Raw genomic sequence first — 22,843 nt, forward strand, 5'->3', positions numbered from 1 at the left:
AATTTCCTTATTATATATTTCTTAAGAATAGTCCAGCAGATAAACCTAGGACACCAGGCAGTAAAGTTGTCTTTCCGTCCCTGCTTATTTGGCATAAACCCCCAGAAATGTCAGCCATTGTGGTGACAGAAACCTAGCTTCACACTGTCACCCTCAGCAGTCTAATTAGCACTCTGAGCTTTTAGGCATCTTGACTCAGGAGAAAACAGTACTTGTGGTAGTGACAATGAAAAGAATTCAGGAGTGGCCTAGATGACAAGGACATTTAAATAGGATCAAGCATGAGGAGATTATCTGTGCAATAAAACCACTTGTGTAGGCCCTGCTACCAGTGTACCAGCTGACCCTACCACCATGTTGTGCTGCATCTTCTAAATACCTGAGCCAAATTGCCAGCTCCTCTCTTAAATCTTGGCATTGATGTGGGAGGAGCCATGAGCAAAGAACCGCAAAGCATTGATGGCTTCTGGTTAGCTGTGACTGGTCCATTGCTCTGTGACCTCACAATGAGTCATTGTGAGTAATGAGAGTGGTCCACCCATAAAAGGCTTGGATCTTGTCCTTAGGTGGCAGTTAAGCTGCTGGTTGACTTCATAGGACTTGACGCAAGACTTTAGTCTGGAAAGATTTTGATTGTCTGTCATTGAAACTGAACATTTGTGATCACCACTGACCTGAACATTGTGAGTATGTTTCCCAGTGGGCTCGGTTTTGTGCCTGAATTTTGACTGACTTAGGTTTAGATGTAGTTAGTGCCTGTGCTTCAGTTTTGTCTATTATCAACAATTTTCTATTATTCTTTACCTGTTTATCTTTGACATTTTGTACAGTGGTTTATTTCTTTACCTCAGCTTTTGCTAAGGTAGCTGTGAAAAGGAAAGAATTTGATTTGGCCATGTACTTGGAGCACACATACCTCCTTTTTTACTTCCCTCAGCCTTTCCCTGTGGTTATAACTTTGCTTATCATTGAAAGTGTCTTCTTCTGCTCACCATGACACTTATTAAACAAAACATGCTCTGGGAAATGTTGAGGGACAACAATTTTTGCATGGCCTCACAGTGTCACAGACAGACTATCAGCCTTTTGATGTCTATAAATATGGGTTTAAAGGAAAGGAACTGAGTATAATTATTTTAGACCTGAAGAATTCTTCAGTAGTTGGAGTTATTAAAGAATTTGAGGATCTGAGTGAAAAGGACCTGTGTGTTCACTATATCCTCCTCAAGGTTTGTATGGGTGAGGTTTCATGCCATCTCAAGCCTCTGAATTTAGGTCTATAACAGAGGCTACTATTCAGGAGGCTGTAAAACCCCATGGTGGTGGAACCTATTGTGGGGAATTGGGTTATTAGAGGCAACACGACACAACCAAGTCATGTAAACATCTGTTTCAAACCCATCTTCCCAATCCCCAGATATAGTTTCCCTGTCCTCTGAGAGCCTGAGCCATATCACAACCTTTGGAATACATGGTGTTTCTTAGGGAATTGGTCACTGCCATGAACCATGGAGTCCATGGAGACAGAAAGTAAAGAATCTCTTGGTTTTGTTTTCAGTTTTGGTTGTGAATACCTGTCAATCATTCATTTCCCCCTAGGACATCCCGCTAGGCTGCAGCTTGGGTGGCTGCGGAGTTGTTGGACTCAGACATTGGTTCACATAAACTTTGATATTACCAATCTATGAAAATCAGGCACTATTCTTCTGCTTCAAAATCTAAATAGTTAGTTTGCTTCCTGGCTTGCTGGTTTTGGTTCTTGTCTCTAAATTAGTTCATGGTTTAATTTGTGACTTCCATTTGATTTCTTTTTCCTAACCCCATATTTCTATCCTTAAGCTGGATTCTTTGACATTTTAGAATTAATTTTAGGTTTTAAAAGATGTATTAGTATGAACAAGCTGTAAGAAGCAAGCTATTCCATCACTATGTCACATCTACCTGCACTATTTTCTCCTACAATCTTTGAAGCACTTAAATGCTCATCCATCCTGGTAACTTCCATACTTACTCTGCCACACCCAATATCTACCAAAAGGACCAAAAATGTGTCATGTGTATTATGAGGTACAGTCCATTTTACTACATTGTCTCAGTGTTGAGGAGGGCTAGCATAATTTACATGGCCAACTATAAGTGTTTTAGGTAAAGGAATTGAATGGATGAAGTGTCGAGATGATGTATGTAGTAGTCAGAATTTTTAGAGAACTTTAGCATCTTAGTGCACAGGACCTTGGGGCAAACTACAAGTTATTCTCTAACTAGTCCATATTGTGTCCCTAGCAAAGGTCAGCACATAGTTTCAGAGTCTGTCTTGTTACTATACCACTTGTTACCTTACTTCTATGTTACCTTGTTGTTGAGTTCTTAAGTCAAAGTGTCCTCTTCAGGTTTAATATAAATGGTCTCACATGTTCCCATGTATCACATTCTTGGGCTCTAGGAGAAGGTTCCATTTGGGGAGGTCATAAAAACCCAGGGCAGCAGGAGGAATTGGGTGTCTGGATGCTTGTCAAAGTCATGTACCCAGCTACTGCAGAACCATCTTCCCAAATCCACCCAGCTTCTCATCTCTCACCCTTCCATGCCCTCAGAGAGCCTGAGAGGAGGGTTACCCTTTGCCTTTTAAGTTGTAGCTTGTTGGAAATTTTCTCACAGCCATGACAAAAGTTATCCAGTTCCTGAAGCTGGGTAGAGATTCATCTTTTGAGCTATTCGCTGTTACTGCTCCATTTCTTACTGTGACATCACAAAAGCCTCTGTGAGACGTTATCGGAATCTTTTTATATAAGACGCTGTAGTGGTCTGGGCTTTATCTTGATGTCACAGAGAAACTCTTGTTGGATAGAGAGCAGCTGGACATCCACATTTGTCCTGATAACCTGGACTTTCCTAATCTCTTGGACCTTGATATTGGAAGCTTTCTTTTTGTTGTTGGATTTTGTTTTCTGTTTTTCTTTGTGATACATGCACTCAGTGCTTTCAGTTGTGGCTTGGATTTCTGCTTATGTGTTCATTTTGTTTATTTGCTCCATTTAAATATTTTTATGTTTTACTCTGGTTTCATTTTTCTTATTTTAAACCTATCCCAGGAGTTGTGAGTTCATGTGTTCAACAGTACTGTAACAGCCGTGAAATACTTTGTCCTTGAAGACATCCATGATTTCTAACTCTTAGACTCTTTTCATCCCCTCTTCTCAGTTTATTTTTGAGACTTTGGAGGAAGGTTTGTGATATAAATTTAGAACTAAGCACAATATAAACTTTTATTTTCTGCTCATTCCTAGGTTTTAGTTCTGATGCTAATTGTCATTCACAAAATAAAAAGCTTCTCAGATGAGGGTTAAGAGATATACTAATATCAGTCCAGGAGTGGATTCTAAGAGTTTTATAAATGCCATTACTTGCAAACCAATATCAATAATTTTGGAATAAGTTTTCCTTTGCATAAGAAACTATAAATTGAAGTTGCAATTCTTCATCTTGAAATCATGTTTTAATCCAACTACAAATTAGCCAAAAAGCATAATAGTAGTTTTGGTTAAAATTAAAAAAATACAGTTAATAGGTGGAAGTGGCCATCCAAATAATCAGTACTTTTACTGTTTTTGAAACAGGTCATTGATTATTAAAAACCAAATTCTTTTAAATAAATGAAGAGTAATAAGTAAATTTTTAGTAAGTAATAGCAGCATGATAGCTTTAGTTTATTTTTAAATTGAAAACTGTCTTGTGAGTTTATATTTTTCAGTGAGAACCATATCTGTAAGGGAAACATGCAAGTTGTGAGGTATCTGAAGAAGAAAAAAAAAACAGCTAAGAGAGCTGAATAAGTCAAACTACCTGTAGGCTTTATTTGCCATTGTCAGGGCTGTCTCAAGCAGAGTACTGGGAAACAGCTGTGGCTTCCAATTTGTTTGATTTTTAAAGACAAAAACCAAAATTGTGACATAAAATAAAGACAGCTGCTGAAATATTTAGCAATCAAGTACTGCTTACAGAAATTCTGACATAGTATTTAATGGGTCAGGCAGTTCTCATAATCTTAAGCTCATGTCACAATGTACAGGAATTTATAACTAGTCTACATTACCGGAGACGAGTTTATCAAAGATAGTTTTGGCACTTAAAGTATTCTTAAGTATTTTCACAAGATGTCATAACTATACTTCAGTAGCCCGCTCATTAACTACTAGCTTTAAAGGAATGATTCTAGTTATCTCATAGTCTGGGGGATTTAATTTTAGAGCCCTTGATATCTGGAATGTGTTTTTCTTTTGATTATAAAGGGGAGGAGACTAAAACTGAGCAGACATTGACATACATAAATGGGCATTAGGATGCATAAGGCAGCAAGACAGAAAAAAATTAAAAATCTCCTTTACATAAGGTAAAACTTGATAATCACGAAGTAGGGCATTCAATCAGATTTCAGTTTTTAGCTTCAGTAACTCTTTATATAAGTTTCTGTAACTTTCTGGTCTTTTTTTTTCTTTGATTGAATTGCCACAATCAGAGAGATTAAACCAACATACTTCCTTAAATTCTTGGCATCCTGGATGGTGTAGTAACAGTAGATAATCAATAGTGGCCCTGTTTTCTAGGAATATGTCAATATTTTTGTTCTTTAATAATGAAATAGGTGTGAAGGTATAACTGAAAACATTAGCTATTTTATAATCCCTCTGGCTATGCTGCTTATTACTGTATCTAGACAGACTGGGGAGACCTATTCCACAGAGGGTAATGGCCTCACCTCAGTTTTAAAGAGGAAGGCTAGATTATCATTAGAGTATCCAGTCAGTGTTCTGGTTAGGTCTGTCATCAATATATGTGTCTTATAGGGCCTTTTATTTCCTGGATTTTCAAGAAAATAAGAAGTCTGCTTAAACAACAAAGGGTATTATGAGGCAAATGAACATTTCAAGTGCAGCATTTGCTACCATCTTTCATGTAAAGGAATTTTGTCTGTCTTGTAGAAAATGTCTTCAATGTGGGGACAATTTATTTGTCCCATGGAGATGTGGAAGCATTTCTAGGTGCAGAAATGTGTGTGTGTGTGTGTGTAATCTGGGAGCTGGATAAATTAACCCTTAAAGGAATCTCTCAACAAGTGATGGTCTACCTGTCAGGAGTGTCTGTTGCTTGTTTGAAGTGGGTGTGATGAATCAAGAGAGTGATCCTATGTAACACCCGATTCTGTGTTACCCCCTCGGTACAGTTCGTGTGCCACTGTACCTTACGCGAGTTGGACAAGGGCCTGGAGATTGAAAGAACACACAAAGAGACCTGGGTCATTCGAAAGGAGATCAGCCGAATGCCGTTTATTTAGCCTTGGGGAAAATCTTATATACCCCACTCCTGCCCAAGGAATTCCACCCAGGCAAGTGGGAAATTACCTTATCTCACTGCTGCACGAGGACTTCCACCTAGGCAGGTGGGAAATTACCATACCAACAATAGAGTCAACAATGCCCTACAGCAAATCACCAGGCGGGGCAGAGGGAGCACAGGAACAAACAGGATGCTTAGTCATCTGACCAGAAACTGTCCTCAAGATGAGCCCCAGGGACAAGGGCAGACCCGGGCCCTACAATCCTAGAAACCTTAACAGTGGGGAGTGTGATGAAGACCATAGGGTATGAAGCCCTTCCGGCAAGGCTCAAGTGTCTTTGGATGACACCTTCTAATATCTAGGGAATGCTTCTAGCCTTGTAACAGTAGGGAGTCAGGTCTGAGTATCTGGGCTTGGTTTTTCCCACAGTTTTGTGAACTTGCTGTAGAATATCTTGGATATCCTGGAGGGACTGGAGAAGGGAATAGTTGGACATTTTACCTGAATATACATCTTGTATTCAAAGTAGGAGAGTAAGAGGTCTGAAAAAAAAAAACTAAAAGAGAAAAGCTCCAGAAACAAGGAATATATTATACCTATAACAGGTCAAAGGGAAAAAGCTCATGCAACCTTCATAGGTCTCTATTATTAATTTAGTTAGTTTTTCCTTAAGGGTTTTGGTTATCCTTTCTACATTTTCTAAGTTGTGAGGTCTATAAGCAGAGCATAATTCCCATATTAGTCCTAAAAAAAGGAATTGAGGTATTTGGATTATGAAAGCCATGCCATAGTCAGACCCTATTACCAATATGATAGCAAATTGGGGAACTTTTTCATGTAACATCTTATTTAAAGTAACATCTCCAACATATGCTTCTTCTGATCTGGTAAGAAACCATCAGGTATCGACCTTTGGAATGAATTATTTCTAACCATTTATTTACTCCCTTGAGTCTTAGATAGGCCTGTAATCATTACTGCCAGGATTTTGGATAGGAAGGAGCAAGGAAATCCAAGGTAACTGGAAAGGAAGTAAAATGATAGACTCCCTGAATCTCTAGATGCAAATTGCGGTTTCCTTTCTTTGATTTCATTGCCATGGGATACTGTTACATTCTGATTGGAGTTGTCAGGGAACTATTACATGATGTTTTGTCAATCCAAGTGGATTTATTTCTGACTATACTCCCACAATAATTTTTACTAATTCAGCCAGATATCAGGCAGATCCTGTCTGGGCCAGGGATAACTCAGACATTAACTGGTATTTTTCTGTAATTAGACAAGTAACTGAAATTTTGGTGGGCAATTTGTATTCTAATTCTGTCATGTCGTCCTTAAAGGTGATAGTGGTGTAGAAGAAATAGGTTCACAATCCAATCAGTTGTCTAGGAGTACATACAGATATCCTATTTGCCATATGAACCTTTATCATTTTCCAGGGTTTCTTTAGAACAAAAATTTTAAAAATTTGCCATTATGTCTACCTGGAAGCTTACTGGCTTGCCACAGCTTTCAAGAAAACCCAGGGCTTATGGGGACATAATAGAATCCAGGTCTGGCCCTAGTCAGGTAATTTCAGTTTCTGATTAGATTACTATTGTCTTGGGCATTTTAGTCTTTCAGTTCAGGCATTCATTTCCCCAGTGCCCTCCTTTTTTAATATATGCACATTGATTTAGATCTAGATGAGTTCTGAATGGCTTTGGTATTTCTGGTCACCTCCATAGGCTTCATCTGTTACTCTCTAGTTGACCATTTGCCCCTGTTTCTCTCAGTGCTAGCAAATTGCCTTTCCAAACTTTCCAATTTTCAGCTTGTCTCTATTATTAAATACTCTGTGAGCTACTTTCACTAACTCTGAAAACATTTTTTTTCTTCAAATCTTCCTTGACTATGGAATTTATTTATTCAATATTTAGGGCCAACTGAATAAAATAACAAAGGCTATGTTAATCACCATTCAATTCTCATAGGCTTCTGGATTGATGGATATATAGGTGAGGCAGATTTTTTTTCACATTCTCTCCAGAAATATGGCAGGAATTTCAGCTGGTCCTTGCAAAACTTCACTAATCTTATGTAAATTTGTGGGCATTAAAGCATTTGTGTGTGCAGCACTTCACAGATAATTCCTCAGAGGTCAGAAATAGGAATAGACCAACCCCTTACCCCTTGCTCAGTATTGGGCTTCTATTGAGGTATAGTAGAAGGAAAAAGAGTTTCCAGAATCAGGGGTCCTTAGATCCTAGGGTCTTCCTTGCGACCCTCCAGATCCCTTCTATCTTCTGAAGTAAAGAGTTTTGAGGAACTGTTGACACTCATCACAGGTAGGCTGGTAAGTGTAAATTTCTGTCTCTAGAAAGAAATTAAACTTTGAGGTTTATCAGAGAAAGAAGGGTTTTGATTTTTCCAGTCATAAAGATCACTGGTAGAAAGGAAGACATGGCTTATAAATGGAGCTGGAGGAGATGCCACCCTCTGTTGGTTGTTTTACTCATTTTACTCTTCTGACATTTTGGGGGGCACCACCAAGTTCCCAAATAAATCACATATCAATCTTATTCTTTTTAACATATGCCCAGCCTTAGCTTGACCAGTTTCTAGCCATCTTTTCTTAAATTATCCCATCTACCTTTTGCTTCTGGGCTCTTTCCTTTTCTTACTTCTGTAATCTCACTTTCACTTCCACTCCGTGCCTGGCTGTGTGACTGGACCCCTCTTTCCTCACTGCTTGATCTCACTTCCCTGCTCTTTTTCTCCTTCTATTTATTCTCTTTGCCTGCCAGCATTGCCTTCTTATCTCCTGTCTTGCTATTGACAATTCTGCTCTTTTTTAGACCAATCAGGTGTTTAGACTGGCAAAGATTTACAACTTCACAGAGTTAAACAAATTGCTCAGCAATCATCACAAAAACTTTATGCTCCTGCAAAACAGAACAAATACAAAGGCCCACAGCCAGATATTGTACAGAGAGACCATGAAATACTCAGTTCTAAACAGTATGTCTCCATCAAATCCCTCTCCTCAGGCTCTGGTATCCCTATGGAAGAAGAGGTGGAAAAATTATAAGAGCCATTGGGGTTAGAGGACACCAAGAAAACAAAGCCCTCTAATAAAACATGATCATAGCACATGTGAAATCACAGAAACTGAAGAAGCATGCATAGGGCCTCCATGCTTTCCCTGTGTATTTATTACGGCTCACAGTTTAGTGTTTTACGGGATTCCTAAAGGTGTGAATGAGTATGTCTCTCTTCATTGTGCCTTATTTTGGGATCTTTTCCTTCTTTTTGTTTTGTCAAATTCTAAGGTTTTAGAATTTTACCTTTATTATATTATATTTACATTATATTATATGAATTATTTTATACAATTATTCTTTAGAAGCCTATTTCTAATGAGAGTCAGAAAAGAAGAGGATCTGGATAGGAGAGCAAGTTTGGAGGCACTGGGATAAGTAAAGATGGGTGAAGTCACAATATGGGCACATTATGTGAGGAAAAACACCTATTTTAAAATTAAAGGGAGGAATGTCAAAACAGAAAATTTTCTATTTAAGGTTTTTTAATTTTATTGTTTCAAGCTTAATTTATATCTATTCACTTTATGTATGACTTATTCTCTATAAACGTAGAATTTTAAATTGGTAATATTTTGTAGTTTATGAAATTTTGGTATAATTGTATCATTTATCCTTTTCAATTTTATCCATTCAACCACCCTATATATTTTCTTTCTTTCTACTAATTTCTTAGCATCCTTTTTCTTTAATTGTTGACACATACATATAAATGGATATGCAACACAGAAAGACAGACAGACAGATACATTCCTAAATATATAAAAAACATTCATATATGTTACCTGAATGTATATTATCTCAGAATTGACCATTTTATATTGAGTATTCAAATAGCATGTTCTTCTAGTGGGAAGATAATTTCTTCTGTTCTCAGTATTCTACAGTTTCTTGTAGTTCTCTGTCTATGATTGAGGTCATGTGGGCTTTCCCCTTCTGTTTTAGTGTGTCCAATGGTGCCACTATTGTTCAGATCTTGTTCAAGTCACCGTATTGGTAACATTTCATGGGAGTAGTCTTTACAACATTTTTAAAGCACAAAAAGTAACATAAAACTTCCTGTTCATTTATATTTTATAATTTCTTCTTCCCCTTGTCCATGGTGAAATCTGAATCTTAGGTGAGTCTGTTTTTTAGATTGATATTAATTGTTTTTCTTAGAAAATTAACACCAAAAGTTAATAATGGAACAATCTTCAATAAAATACTCAAAATAACAAAGATTTATTTGAGTAAGATAAAAATTCAAAAACAATAAAAAGAACTTTAAAAACATAGACTAACACAATGGAATAAAAACTCTGAAATATAAGACTATAAATGAACAGAGAACAAAAATTATAATAATTTATACATGGACAGAAAAATATTTTCACCTTAAAATAGTAGTGTGTTAATACCTTAAAATTTTTATTATCAAGGACAAATGGAGCTCTTTTAGTTGAAAAATGTTCATAAGCTTAAGAGGTGAATATTGGCTTAATTACATAATACTGTTTATAACTACTGAGATAATAGCTCAGGCTTATTACTAACAAGCTCTTACCATTTAAATTGATCCATTTTCATTAGTCTACATTCTGCCATGTGGCTCGTGGCTTTACCTGTCCTCTAGCATATCCTGCTTCCAATGCAGCTGGCAGGCATCTTTTCTGAGTCCACCCTCCTTCTTCCCATCATTCTCATTTGACTTTCCTGCTTAATTTCCTGCCTGGTTACCATACTGTCAGATTTTTATTAACCAATGAGAGTAATACATATTCACAGTAGACTGAAGGATTATTCCACAGCAATTATCTAAGAGGGGGAGCAGATGTTCAATCCTGAATAATAGACTTATTGAAAGAGGTGTTCCCAGACACACTTTTTCTAACTGTGAATCTCAATATCTAAAAACCCTCATTATAACAGCTGTGACACAACCATTCTGATTCCAGGAATATGTCTTTAAAGGCAAAAAGAATAGAAGTAAGTTCATTCTCACTGCTGTAATGACTCCTCAGGGTGATTTTCACCATTCCTTTTATTATTTGTGTTCACTTTACTATCATCGCTTGAATGCAAATGGCTCCCATAGGCTCACAGGTGTGCCACTATGTGAAAAGATAAGAACTTGTGGCATTGTTGGAGTAAGTGTGGTCTTTTTGGAGAAAGTGTCACTAAGAATAAACTACAGTTTCAATGACACAAGCCAGATCCAGTGGCACAGTTTTTCTCCCTCCTGCCTGCCAATCCTGATCTAGAACTCCTGGTTCCTTCTTAAACACCATGTTCCCTGCATGGTGTCAAGTTTTCCAACAGGAAGATAGTGAACTAAATATCTGAACTTTCTGTCAGTCCCAATTCAATGCTTTTCTATATAAGAGCTACTGAGTTCTTGATATCTCTTCACAGCAATAGAAACCCTAAGACACTGATTATATATGCGTATCATATATTATTTATCTAACAAGTTACATTTTTCCTTAATGTTATGTACAAATATATTACTATATAATTGGTAATCCTAGGAAGGATTGAACATATGAATTGCATATATGGTTATAGATATGAATATTATGAATATTATGTCATTAAAGATATTAGAAAAACTTCACTCCCAACTGAAGTATTAGTGAATGTTGTTAAATTGTATTGTATTACATGTTATTTATAAGCTTATTTGTCAAGGAGGAATGTGCATGCTATGATATATGTGGAAGTCAGAGAAAAACTTGCAGGAGTCTGTTCTTTTATCCTACCATGTGAGTCCTAGGGATCAAACTTAAGTAATTAGCTTTGGCTGAAATAACTTTTGTGCTCTGAGCCAGCTTGTGATCCAAAATTGGACTTTTAATGTATGTTTTATACTTAAAATTATGAACTATTTTTGTTGTACATTGCTGTACATCATAAACATTGACTATAGAATTCATTCTAGAAATTCTAATAGGTCCACAAGATCCATATTTGTATACATGACTATCAACCACCATAATCACTGGGATGGCCAGTGCCACATGGAGTCTGAATATTGCCTCCCATCCCTCCTAATATAGTATAACTGAATCATAGGTTTATGTGACTATAAACCCTTCTAAAATGTGTTTCCATATGGATTCTCAATAAGCCTCTATCGTCAGTTGCCCTTGCCAGTATTTCCTTCTCTACTTTGCCCAGTATTTCTTCCACTCCTACTCACCCATTTAATTCTTTCTGTTCTATTATTCCATTCTCCCTTTTATGTCACAGCAATATATGCCCCTCTCTTGAAAAATCCTCTGCTCTGCCACTGTCCCTTAATGGTTACCTAACTTATTTTTGTCTTCAAAATGTTAGACACATATCTAAAAATTAAAAGTTAGCATTTATTTATAAGAACTACATGCCGTGGTTTTAGTTTGTGTTTTGTTTTCTGAATCTGTGCTGCCTCACTAAGTGTGATCATGTCTTGTTCCACATATTAGACAGTGATTTTCATAATTTAAGTTTTTAAAATTTGAATAATTTTCCATTGAGTAAATATACCACATTTTCATTGCATGGTTATCAGCTAATGGTCATCTATTTCCTGGCTATTGTGAATAGTGCAATAGAAGTGCAATAAACTCGCCAGCAAAATATAATGTCCTTTGGGTTTATGCAAAACAGTAGTATAAGTATAGTTAGACTACTATTTTAAGATTTAAGAGGAAAATCCATACTGATTACTTTTGGAGTAGAAATTCCAGAAGTTTCTCCTCCTATAATCTCAGGCAAAATTCTAGGTTGTAGGTATTTGGGGTTTATGAGTCCTTATTTCTCTTCCTTTGAGAATTGTGTCTGTGTTTATGTCAGTACCTTGATGGTATTACTGTAAATCAGCAAAAGTGCTATTTTAGCTATTCTTTTATTGTTCAGGATAATTTTATCTAATCTAGTTTTGTTTTCATTTCCTTTTTTAATATTTTTGTGTGTGGCTTCCATGTATAATTTTTTTTAAAAAAATTACTTTCTGTGAAAAATTGGAATGGAAATTTGATAAGGATTGCATTGAACATGAAATAGCTTTTCCCTAATTTTTGTTCAACCAGTCCATGAACAACTTTCTATCTTCTGTCATGGACTTCAACTTCTATGTTTAATGTCTTAAAAGTTGATTATGTAAGTCTTTAACTTCCTTATTTAGCTTTATTCCAATTTTTTGGTATTATTGTGAGCTGGATTGCCTCTTGATTTCCTTCTTGGTATGGCTGTCATTTGTACACATAAAGCGTACTGATTTTTGTGTATTAAAGTCTGCCTATTTGCTGAATGTATTTATCGACTTTGGGAATTTTTGTTTATCAGAAATATTGATATACAATGTTCATTTTTAATTAGAATTATAGATTAAATGAGAAACATTACAACAGATACAGTAGTAATTCAGAGAATTAGAGTACTTGCTCGTTTTATTCTCTTATTTATTAATGGCAGCAATTAAATGAACAAAATTATATGTTAGCATTCTATGCCTGTATTGCTGAAGGTCTTGTCGGTGATGCTCATACTTTGTTGTTGTTGTTGCTTTGTTTTTATTTATTTATTTATTTTTATTATTAAAAATTTCCACCTCCTCCCCACCACCCATGTCCCTCCCCCTCCCTTGCCAGTCCAAGAAGCAGTCAGGGTTCCCTGCCCTGCGGGAAGTTCAAGGACCAACCCACTCCATCTAGGTCCAGGAAGGTGCGCATCTAAACAGACTAGGCTCCCCAAAAGCCAGTACATGCTGGAGGATCAAGACCCAGTGCCATTGTTCTTGGCTTCTCAGTCAGCCTTCATTGTCCAACATGTTCAGAGAATCCGGTTTGATCCCATGTTTTTTTCAGTCCAGGTCGCACTGGCCTTGGTGAGCTCCCATTAGACCAGCCCTGCAGTCTCAGTGGGTGGGCGCTCACGGTCCTGACTTCCTTGATCATGTTCTCCCTCCTTCAGATCCTCATCAGGACCTTGGGAGCTCAGTCCTGCACTCCAGTGTGGGTCTCTGTCTCTATCTCCATCCATCGCCAGATGAAGCTTCTATGGTGATATGCAAGATATTCATCAGTATGGCTATAGGAAAGGGCCATTTCAGGCTCCCTCTCCTCAGCTGCCCAAGGAACTCCATGGATATCTCCATGGATACCTGGGACCCCCTCTAGAGGGAAGTCTCTTGCTAACCCTAAAATGGATTCCTTAATTAAGATATCTTCTTCCCTGAAATTGAATCTGTTTCTTTTCTTTTATTGAAAAGAGATTTTTTCCATATAATATATTTTAATTACAATTTTCCTTCCCTCAACACCTCTGAAAGTTGCCCCACCTCCCCATTCATGTGAATCCACTGTTTTCTTCAGTGTCCCTTAAGTTCAAATGTATATTAACATCCTCTAAGTATTATGTGGCTTCAGACATTTCCCTTGTTATTGACTTGCTTATGTTACAATTTAAATAGCTATGTTGTTTGATATATAATCAAACTACTTTACTTCCTCCCATTTATTTTCTTCTCAGCTACTCTTTCTTGAAAACCACCATGTCCCCCACTCTGAGGTTGATAGGCGTTTTTTTCTTTTCTTTGATTATTACTGTTTCATATAATGTAATTTTATAAGATTCAGAAAATTAATCAATTGATATATTTACTAATTCTCATTTGTTACCTATAGTGTGGTCAGTTTTACTGAAATTTCTATGCTCTTATAAGAAGAATATTTAATTATTCTGATATTTAAATTCTCTTTATTTCTGTATAATTTATTTCCAATGTGTCTTTGCTAATATTTGGTTAAATATATATATATATATATATATATATATATATATATATATATATATATATATATGAAAATGGGTACTGAGTTTCCAGCAATATTCTCCCAGTGTTTTTGAGGTATGTTAGGCATAATAGTGTTTGTTTAATAAAGTTAGGAGTCCCAAGATTTAGTAAGTGAATACTGAAAGTACTTATCATGTTTTGATGTATTATTCTAATCATTAAGTTATAGTCACCCTCTTTGTTCTTCTGACAAGCTGTTATTTGCTGTCTACATTGACATGTGCAATAATTTATCATCATTTTTTCTGGCTTTGCTTTGTACTTTGAATTCTGTGGATTCTTAGGGTTGGTCTCTTAAATACCTGCTAAACTTTTCAAAGTTGATATATTATTTCTATCATGTAATTATGGGTGCCTGCATGTCATGTATTTCATATATATATTTCCATATATATGTATATGCCTATACATATACACAATGACACACATATATGAAATATCATTGCACAGTAGGTGACATTTCTGACTTGGCCACTTCTAAAGCATACAGTCTGAAAACCCAACAATACTAAAAGTTTTAAAACAGGGATTTTGCATGCTATGAGTAGCTCCTTGCTTTGTTAGTGCCCAAGATAAATATGGTATATCTTTCATTCCTCTCAAGGTTCAGGCCATATTTACAGATAAGTAACTAATTTGTACATATGCTTGCATGATCTGGCTGTATCAAAAGACACCACAGGTAATGAAATATGTATTACAAAAGGAAATGGTATTATAAATACTGACTGCTGTCCAGATATGTGCCTAAACACTTATTGAAACTAAGAAACTGTAATTTTTCCCAGAGAGGGTGATAAACAATATCAATACTTTATCTCAGTTAGATGGACATTCATGTTATAAAATATTTTTATGATGATTTACGTATTAGACTAATATTGTACTTGCTAATTAGAGTCAAACCCTCTTCATGAGTGTAATACTATAATTATAAGCATCCTTGCTGTGACCTGTAGTATTGCTATGTAATAGTGATTCAATATTCAGTTCTTTGCAGGAGGTGATAACAAGATAACATGCATGCTAAGGCTCAGGAAATGACAGAAATTGGTGCCTTGAAAGAAAGCAACAGAAAGTAAAAGAGATGGATTTTGATGGGAATAATCTTCTGAATTTACCAAAGATAATTTTATCTTGCAGAACGATGTCACTAAGCTTTTAAATATCCCAGATGGTAGAAAAACAATCCACCTTTCTCTAGATTGCAGTATTTGCCAAGAGCAGCAAAAATCCTAATTACTAGCAAGATTGAAGTAAACATAAGTATCAAATGATCATATTATTTTCTCTGTATGCACCTTGTGTTTGCTGAGTCTATAATTATTATATTGTTTTAAAAACATTTGGAACCAAGATATGCATGATTTTTCTGTAGAATTTGAGTCATTTAAGATAGGAACATAGTAGAATAAGGGAGTTAGACTTAAGTCACAGAAATGCTCCTGATTCAGCTAAATTTTAATAATCTTAATACACTCATTAATATTTGCAAGCATACTTGTCAGAATCTGCTTTTGCCATCCTTATTTGAGGTGAATAAAAGTATATTGATTTAAAGATACTCAACAATAACTGACTTAAACTTAACATTAAATAATTCATATATTTTGATACACACGTTCTTATATTCCACTTTAATGAGTGCATATATACAATACTCATAAATACATACAAGTGTAACTTTAAAAATTAATTACATATATATCGGTAGTACATCTCACTGAATCTAGAGCCCCTATGTCTATCTCTGCTTATATGTAGTAGGAAGACAAATTGTTTCTAGAAATTTAAAGGAATGGGTCAAACATCTAAGACCTAGATATAGTAGCATAGTAAGAAAACACAGACAAGAAGAGATATAAATTATATTGTTTCATCTAATCATTTAAATTCTACAGTAGAGTATGAAATATGCGTTCTGACCCACAAGATACACTATCAATGTGACTTACTCTGAACAATGAAGTCCAAAGCCAAAAAATAATCTGCTAATGATTCAATTTCCTCAATGCTTCCATTATATCGCTATTCCTTAGACTGTAGATAAAGGGATTCATCATTTGAGGAACCACAGTGTACATCAGTGAAGCCACTGCAGTACTTCTTGTTGAAATAGTCAGAGCAGAGCTGATGTAAACCCCCAGAGCTGTACCATAGAACAATGACAAAACGACTAGATGTGAGACACAGGTAGAAAAGGCTTTGTACCTCCCTTTCAATGATGATATTCTCAGTACTGAAGAGACAATTTTTACATAAGAAAAAATTATTCCAGAGATTGGAACACCACCAAAGATGAATGTTGAAAGATATATCAGAATGTTATTGATTAGGGTATCTGAGCAGGCAAGTTTGATTACCTGAGCAAGTTCACAGTAGATTAGGGGGCTTTCCATATTTGTGCAGAAGGACAACCTCAATAACATCAGACCAAGCAGGAGAGAGTTTTCAAGGCTAATAACCAGACACAATAAAATTAGCCAAACACAGAGGCTAGGGTTCATGATGACTGTGTACCTCAGAGGGTGACAAATGGCCACATATCGATCATAGGACATCACAGCAAGGAGACAGTTTTCTAAGGAAGCAAATTCCAAAATAAAGCAGACTTGAGTGAGGCAGCCTGTATAAGTGATGGTCTGATGCCATGTTTGCATGTTAACCAGAAGCTTTGGGATAGTAGTTGAACTTAGACATATGTCAACAAATGAAAGATTAGAGAGAAAAAAGTACATGGGAGTATGGAGGTGGTAGTCCAAACCCACAACCATGATGATGAGTAGGTTTCCGAGGAGAGTGACCAGATAGATGCAGAGAAAGAAGCTGAATATGAGTGGTAGCTCAGCTGGATCCTCTGTTAGTCCCGCAAGAAAGAAGTGTAGGGCATCTGTTTGATTTCTACCCTCCATGTTGTTGACGAATCTGATGGAAATACTGAGTAAATTAAAATATAACATCCACCACCAGACACTTTAGCAGTACTCAGAAACATCTCCAAAGCAAATATAAGAAATATAACAGTCTTAACCTTTTCCACCCTTATATATTACTATTTTTAGATGTTGGTTGGGGACAATCCATGTTTAAACAAGTCATCCAAATGCTGTAGTTATGAATCAGATCTACAGAAAATAAAAATTCAACATAAAAACATTTAAATAATGTTGCGAGCCCAGGTATCTACTTAAATATTTTCCCCTGCTAGGTTCTGTTTCTACTCCATTTGATAAAACAAATTATTTTACTAAAATTAGTTTTTGAAAAGTTCCTGTTGGGGTACAATGTACAACTACCAAATTCAGTCCCATTACTTTCACCACCACTTGATAACCTCTTTTACTTTCTACATATTCTCCTTCCTACTTCCATATCACTGTTTTGCATGTGGCCACGTCAACTTCAGCAGCCATGGCTTCAACCACGAACACAGAAGCACAAGAATAACCACAAAAACAGACTTTTAAAATTAACATAATCTTTACACATTGGGCCAAACCTGAGGGTAAAGATCAACCTATTAGTAATAGATTATCAATCTGAATATCCCATGCATTATAAAAATGTTGACAAGAAAATTATATATCATTTTTTAATAATGTTTTTCAAAATTTTGTCTAACTTGGTGATATAAGCATGTCCTAGAAAATGTAAAATATTTTACATTGCCTTATAATTTATTTTATCTGACTGAACACTCAGAAAAGGAGAGGTTGAAGAGGTTCATGGGAACTTGGCTTATCCAGAAAGCAGGAACTAGCTCCTTAAAGAAGGGATGCTTCCTGTTCTAGAGGTCACACCTGCTCCCAGAATATTTCAAATGCTGCAAAACCATCCCCACAGACTAGTAATGGATAATGATGACCAGGAGATGGGCACCTAGAAGTATATACAACGTGTGACCCAGAGTTTCTAGGTGGACTCCAACCTGCAGAGATCCTCCATCCCCCAGCTGTTTGCTTTAATAAAATATCATTCCTTTTCTTTTACATCCTGTGGCTAATACTTCTTTCTTCCAAACTAATCAGCTTCCTTGTGTCCAGGATCCTCCCATGTGTACTCAACATTCAAGCATGTAGCAGATACTTTGTTTTTTCTGCCTCTGATCTGTAACCATTATTTGTGTCTGGACCCTAAATAGTTTCACTTTAAACCTAGCATGGTTTGTGGCTGCTTTAGCATTCTGCCTCAAGATCTGTAGCCACTACTCTGTATCTGAGACCTGAAGGATCCATCTCTGTTTTGATTCTCAGGGAAGTTTTGGTAATTGTTTTGTTTTCTTCCTGAGACCTGTACTTTTCACTTTCTGTCAAGACAGTTGGCTGCTGGCTGACACTTTCATATCCCTGACCCTGATATCTAGCTATCAATCTAGCACCTCACATCCCAATTCTCATCTAATTTTTCTGCTCTCTCTGTGGGTCTTTTTTCAAGTACATACAAGTCTTTGTTTGCCACAGAGAATAAACTATGCTACTCCTACATTGCCACCAAATACCTCCATAAAGAGGTTGCATCTAGGATGTGAAATAAATAGAATTATTGAAATAGAATGGATAGTTGATGCTCATTTAATACCTTTATCCATGTGCCTTAATATCAAATGAACATATCTAAATCATCAAAAGCTTTTTTAAACTTTATTTTTATTTCTGTAATATTTTCTTTCTAAACAAAACTCTAAAATTTTACTCATATTCCAAGTAACTGAAAGCTACAGAAGAAATTTGTTTCAGCGAGTGGGTATTATCCACCAAAATAGATTTTAGCAAGCATTATAAAGTGTTGCACATACATATAAGACTCTCACGAAAATGAATTTAATTGTTGGAGAGCTTGTACAATGTTTCAATTCATATTCTCTCTCTCTCTCTCTCTCTCCTCTCTCTCTCTATTCTCTCTCTCTAAGAATATTATTCTAATAAGACTAGAAGAGAGCTGTCATTTTTATTAAAAAAGAGATTTAATGAGAAAATAATTAATGCATATACTTCTAAAGAGACACATGAAAACAAAAAATATATTGTTATTTGAAAACCTAAATATTTCATCCTACACTTTGATGTAATTGCTAGATTCAGTACCCTTTTAGGAGTGTCACTGTAGAACAGTGAGGATATAACAGAAAACTTACTGAGACAGCAATATGGCTCACTATGTAAAACTGGTAGTCATGTAAGCTTAGGTTTGTTCACTAGAAGCTGAGATAGAAGGAAGGAAATAAGTCCTTAAAATTGTCCTCCAGCCCCCATGTGAGCTTTATAGCATGAGCATGCACACCTTAATTTAATAAATGGTAAATAAAATTATTTCAAATCAATTTTAGCATTTTGTAATGTCAGACTCCCCAACTCTAATTGTGATACAAACTTTAGCACACATCTTGTGAATATATATATATATATATGTTATAGAATAAGAAATGTGATGATCTAATCACATTAAAATGTGTTCAACTAATAAGTTTATGTAATAATGTTAAACTATGTAGATTTACAATTATAAAAGCTTACAAATTGAATCTTCACAATATTTTACTTCAGGGCTATAATTAAACAACATTTTATGTCATACTAGGACATTTATTAGAACACAAAAGCATCCTGAACAGTGCTGAACTATGACCTGTCATGGTGCCATCATTTCCTATTTGCTTTACCATTGTCTTATTCTGCTCACATGGCATTAACCATTACCAAGAAAGAAAATATCAAGAAAAAATCAACATGCTGGAAAAATGGAGAAAAGGAAAAAGAAAGACAATATCTTCTTTGTGATAAATATAATATCAGGAAAATATTTAAGTATTGAGAAATGCTTTTGGAATAGCAGTCATTTGGAATATAAAAAAGAAGCACCATTAAAGCAAATGTAGTACTACATCTACTACATCACGCAAATGTAGTAGGTCAAGCTTACATGACTACCATTTTTAAATACTGACCCATATTGCTGACCCTAGTAACACTTTCAAACATGAACTACTTAACTTCAGAAAAATAATCCAATAGGTTTTATGGGGAGAGGCATTAGCTTAAACACTTACCTGTATATTTATTAAGGAAAGATGATGTGTCCTTAGTAAATAAAGAAGTGAGTATATGATTCATGGATAAGAAAAAAATCTCTAGAAGAAGGCATTTGCATTATAGCCTAACGAAAAGAGTGTTTATGAGTAAAATTTGTCTCCTAGAGTGTCTCCATCCCCAGAGACACAGTTTTCAGCAATCATTATCATGCTATATTTTTATGCTATTTCTGAAAGTGCATATTCTTAGAAACCAAAAGAAAAGAGCTGAATGTAGTACAATGACATTGTATCTCTTGAGACATGTTTACATCATAAAATTCTCACTACTTTGCCTATTTGTATCCATTTCAGTGATCTTGCTTACATGGCACATATACTAAGTTATATGGATTCTTTATTTTTATGAATAAAATAATTCATCCTCTGAATAATGAGCCCAGGCAACCAGTTTTTACTATAGCTATGAAAATATGTCTCATCTTGGAAATTCTGAATAATAGAAATATAATAATCAGGTTTTATGTTATAACATTGCAAATTTTCTTTCTCCTAAGATAGTACCAAGTGTTGTAGCTGAACTCTATTTTTAGTATATTTTCTAGGAAACCATATAATTTTTTCAAGGTCTGACTACTGCATGCAAACTTTAGCCTCACTGACTGGTGTTCATAGTGCTAAAATACTCTGAATGCTACAAAAAGGGAAAGAAAACCAAGAGCCTGTATTCAAACCCTAGTACTTATTTTAGTGAGCATTATTACATTCATGCAAATGTGACACAAATATTATGAGAGTAACAAACCACTCTATGCATAAATTTGCATCCCACATCATCAAATGTGGCACACACATCACACTATTTTGATAGTAAAGAATCTGAGGCTATATAAGCTATGGGACTAGGGGAAAGTAAATTATTTTTGTTATGCTAAACGAACATAGAAAGATAACCTCTAATGGCATTCTGCTATACCCATAGATCAGAGTTTATATGAGCCGTCATCAGAGAAAATTTCTATCGCAATTTATGGAAATTCACACAGAGACACAGAATGAGCAGCATTTAGAGTGAGAGACTTTAAAACAGTATTTAAGTGGGATTTCTTCATTAACCCCTCCACTCGGAACTTAAGCTATTCAGAAGTAGAGGCAGAGAAAAAATAAGAGCTAGAGGATATGGATGATATCATAGACACAGTGTCTTCCAGCTGCAGGATATTTGATCACACTGTGTGAAAAATGCACTGCCGCTTTACCTCACCCTCCTAAAGCACATTCATTTGGTTTAATAAAGAGTCGAAAGATACGTAGCTAGACTGGAGAGGTTAGGTGAGATTTGTGGACAGAGACAGCAACACTGGGAAAGAATCAGAAATGTGAGGATTTGCCAGTGAGACACCCAGATAGGATAGATATGGAGTATTTTCTCTGAATTTGCCAAATGCAAATGGACTAGACATTGCTTATGTACTTTTTGTCTGTATATATTGTATATAGTCATTGTACTTATTGTATATAATTTTTCTTATATTAGTTATAGCCTTCTTTTATATATAAGATAAAAAGGGAAATATAGTGGCATTTCATTTGTATATTCATAAATAAAACTTGCCTGAAGATCAGAAAAGTAAAAAAGCCACCATGGCCAGCCTTATAGACCGGGCAGCAATAACCCACACCTCTAATCCCAGTAGCCATACTATCTTGCCATAGACCAGGTGGTAGTCATGCATGCCTTAATCCAAGAACTAGGAAGGATTATAAAACAGGAGGAGACAGCTCTCTGTCACAGTCTCATTCTGAGATTTCTGGAGGCAGGATTGCCATTTTAGACTGAGGTCGAGGTAAGAGTCAGTGGCAGGCTATTTTGCAGTTCTGACATTCAAGTTGAACCCCAATTTCTGTCTGTGAGTTTTTATTAATTGCGTTTCAGTGTTCTTTGCCTTAAAGAAGTTTTAGTAGGTTTATTTTATTAATTGTTGCTCTCAGTGTCTGTGCTACTGGTGTTATAATTAGGAAGGGGTCTTATGTGCCAATGCTTTATAGGCTACTTTCAAATTTCTATTCTTTGAGCTTCAGTGTGGCTGGACATTAGTTTCAGGTATAGCACCAACCACAATGGTCTGGACTCTTTCCGATCAACACTAATTATGAAAATGCAATGCAACATTATGGATACATTTTCTTAATTGAGGTGCCCCCTTCTCAGATGACTTTAGCTTGTAATAAGTTGACATAAAATTATGATGCACAGCGATATAGGTGTATCTTAAGGTAGATTGCATCCCAGTTTCTTGAGGAATCTTTATATTGATTTACAAAATAGCTCTACCATTGTATAACCATTTCTTGATTTACAATCATTCTTTTCTCATTTCACTTATCAGATAATTTGTACTTCATTGTTCCCTTGCTCTAGCTCCCCATCCATGACCATGGAAATTTTCTGTTTTTACTTTCCTGTTTTTTCATTAAAAACATTTGAAAGTTTATACCTAGGAGCCCATGACAAGATAGAACATGCAATGTTTTTCTTTGCATCTGAGTTGCCTCACTCAATATGATCTTCTATCAAT

At 35.7% G+C, this 22,843-nt stretch overlaps 1 pseudogene; it reads right to left on the reverse strand.

The window, feature by feature from the left end:
- Positions 1–16,131: 16,131 nt before the first annotated feature.
- On the reverse strand, positions 16,132–17,151 carry LOC119809278 (annotated as a pseudogene).
- Between the last annotated feature and the right edge of the window lie 5,692 nt (positions 17,152–22,843).

This window comes from Arvicola amphibius, chromosome 3 (assembly GCF_903992535.2).
Source record: "Arvicola amphibius chromosome 3, mArvAmp1.2, whole genome shotgun sequence".
NCBI classification, from domain to species: domain Eukaryota; kingdom Metazoa; phylum Chordata; class Mammalia; order Rodentia; family Cricetidae; genus Arvicola; species Arvicola amphibius.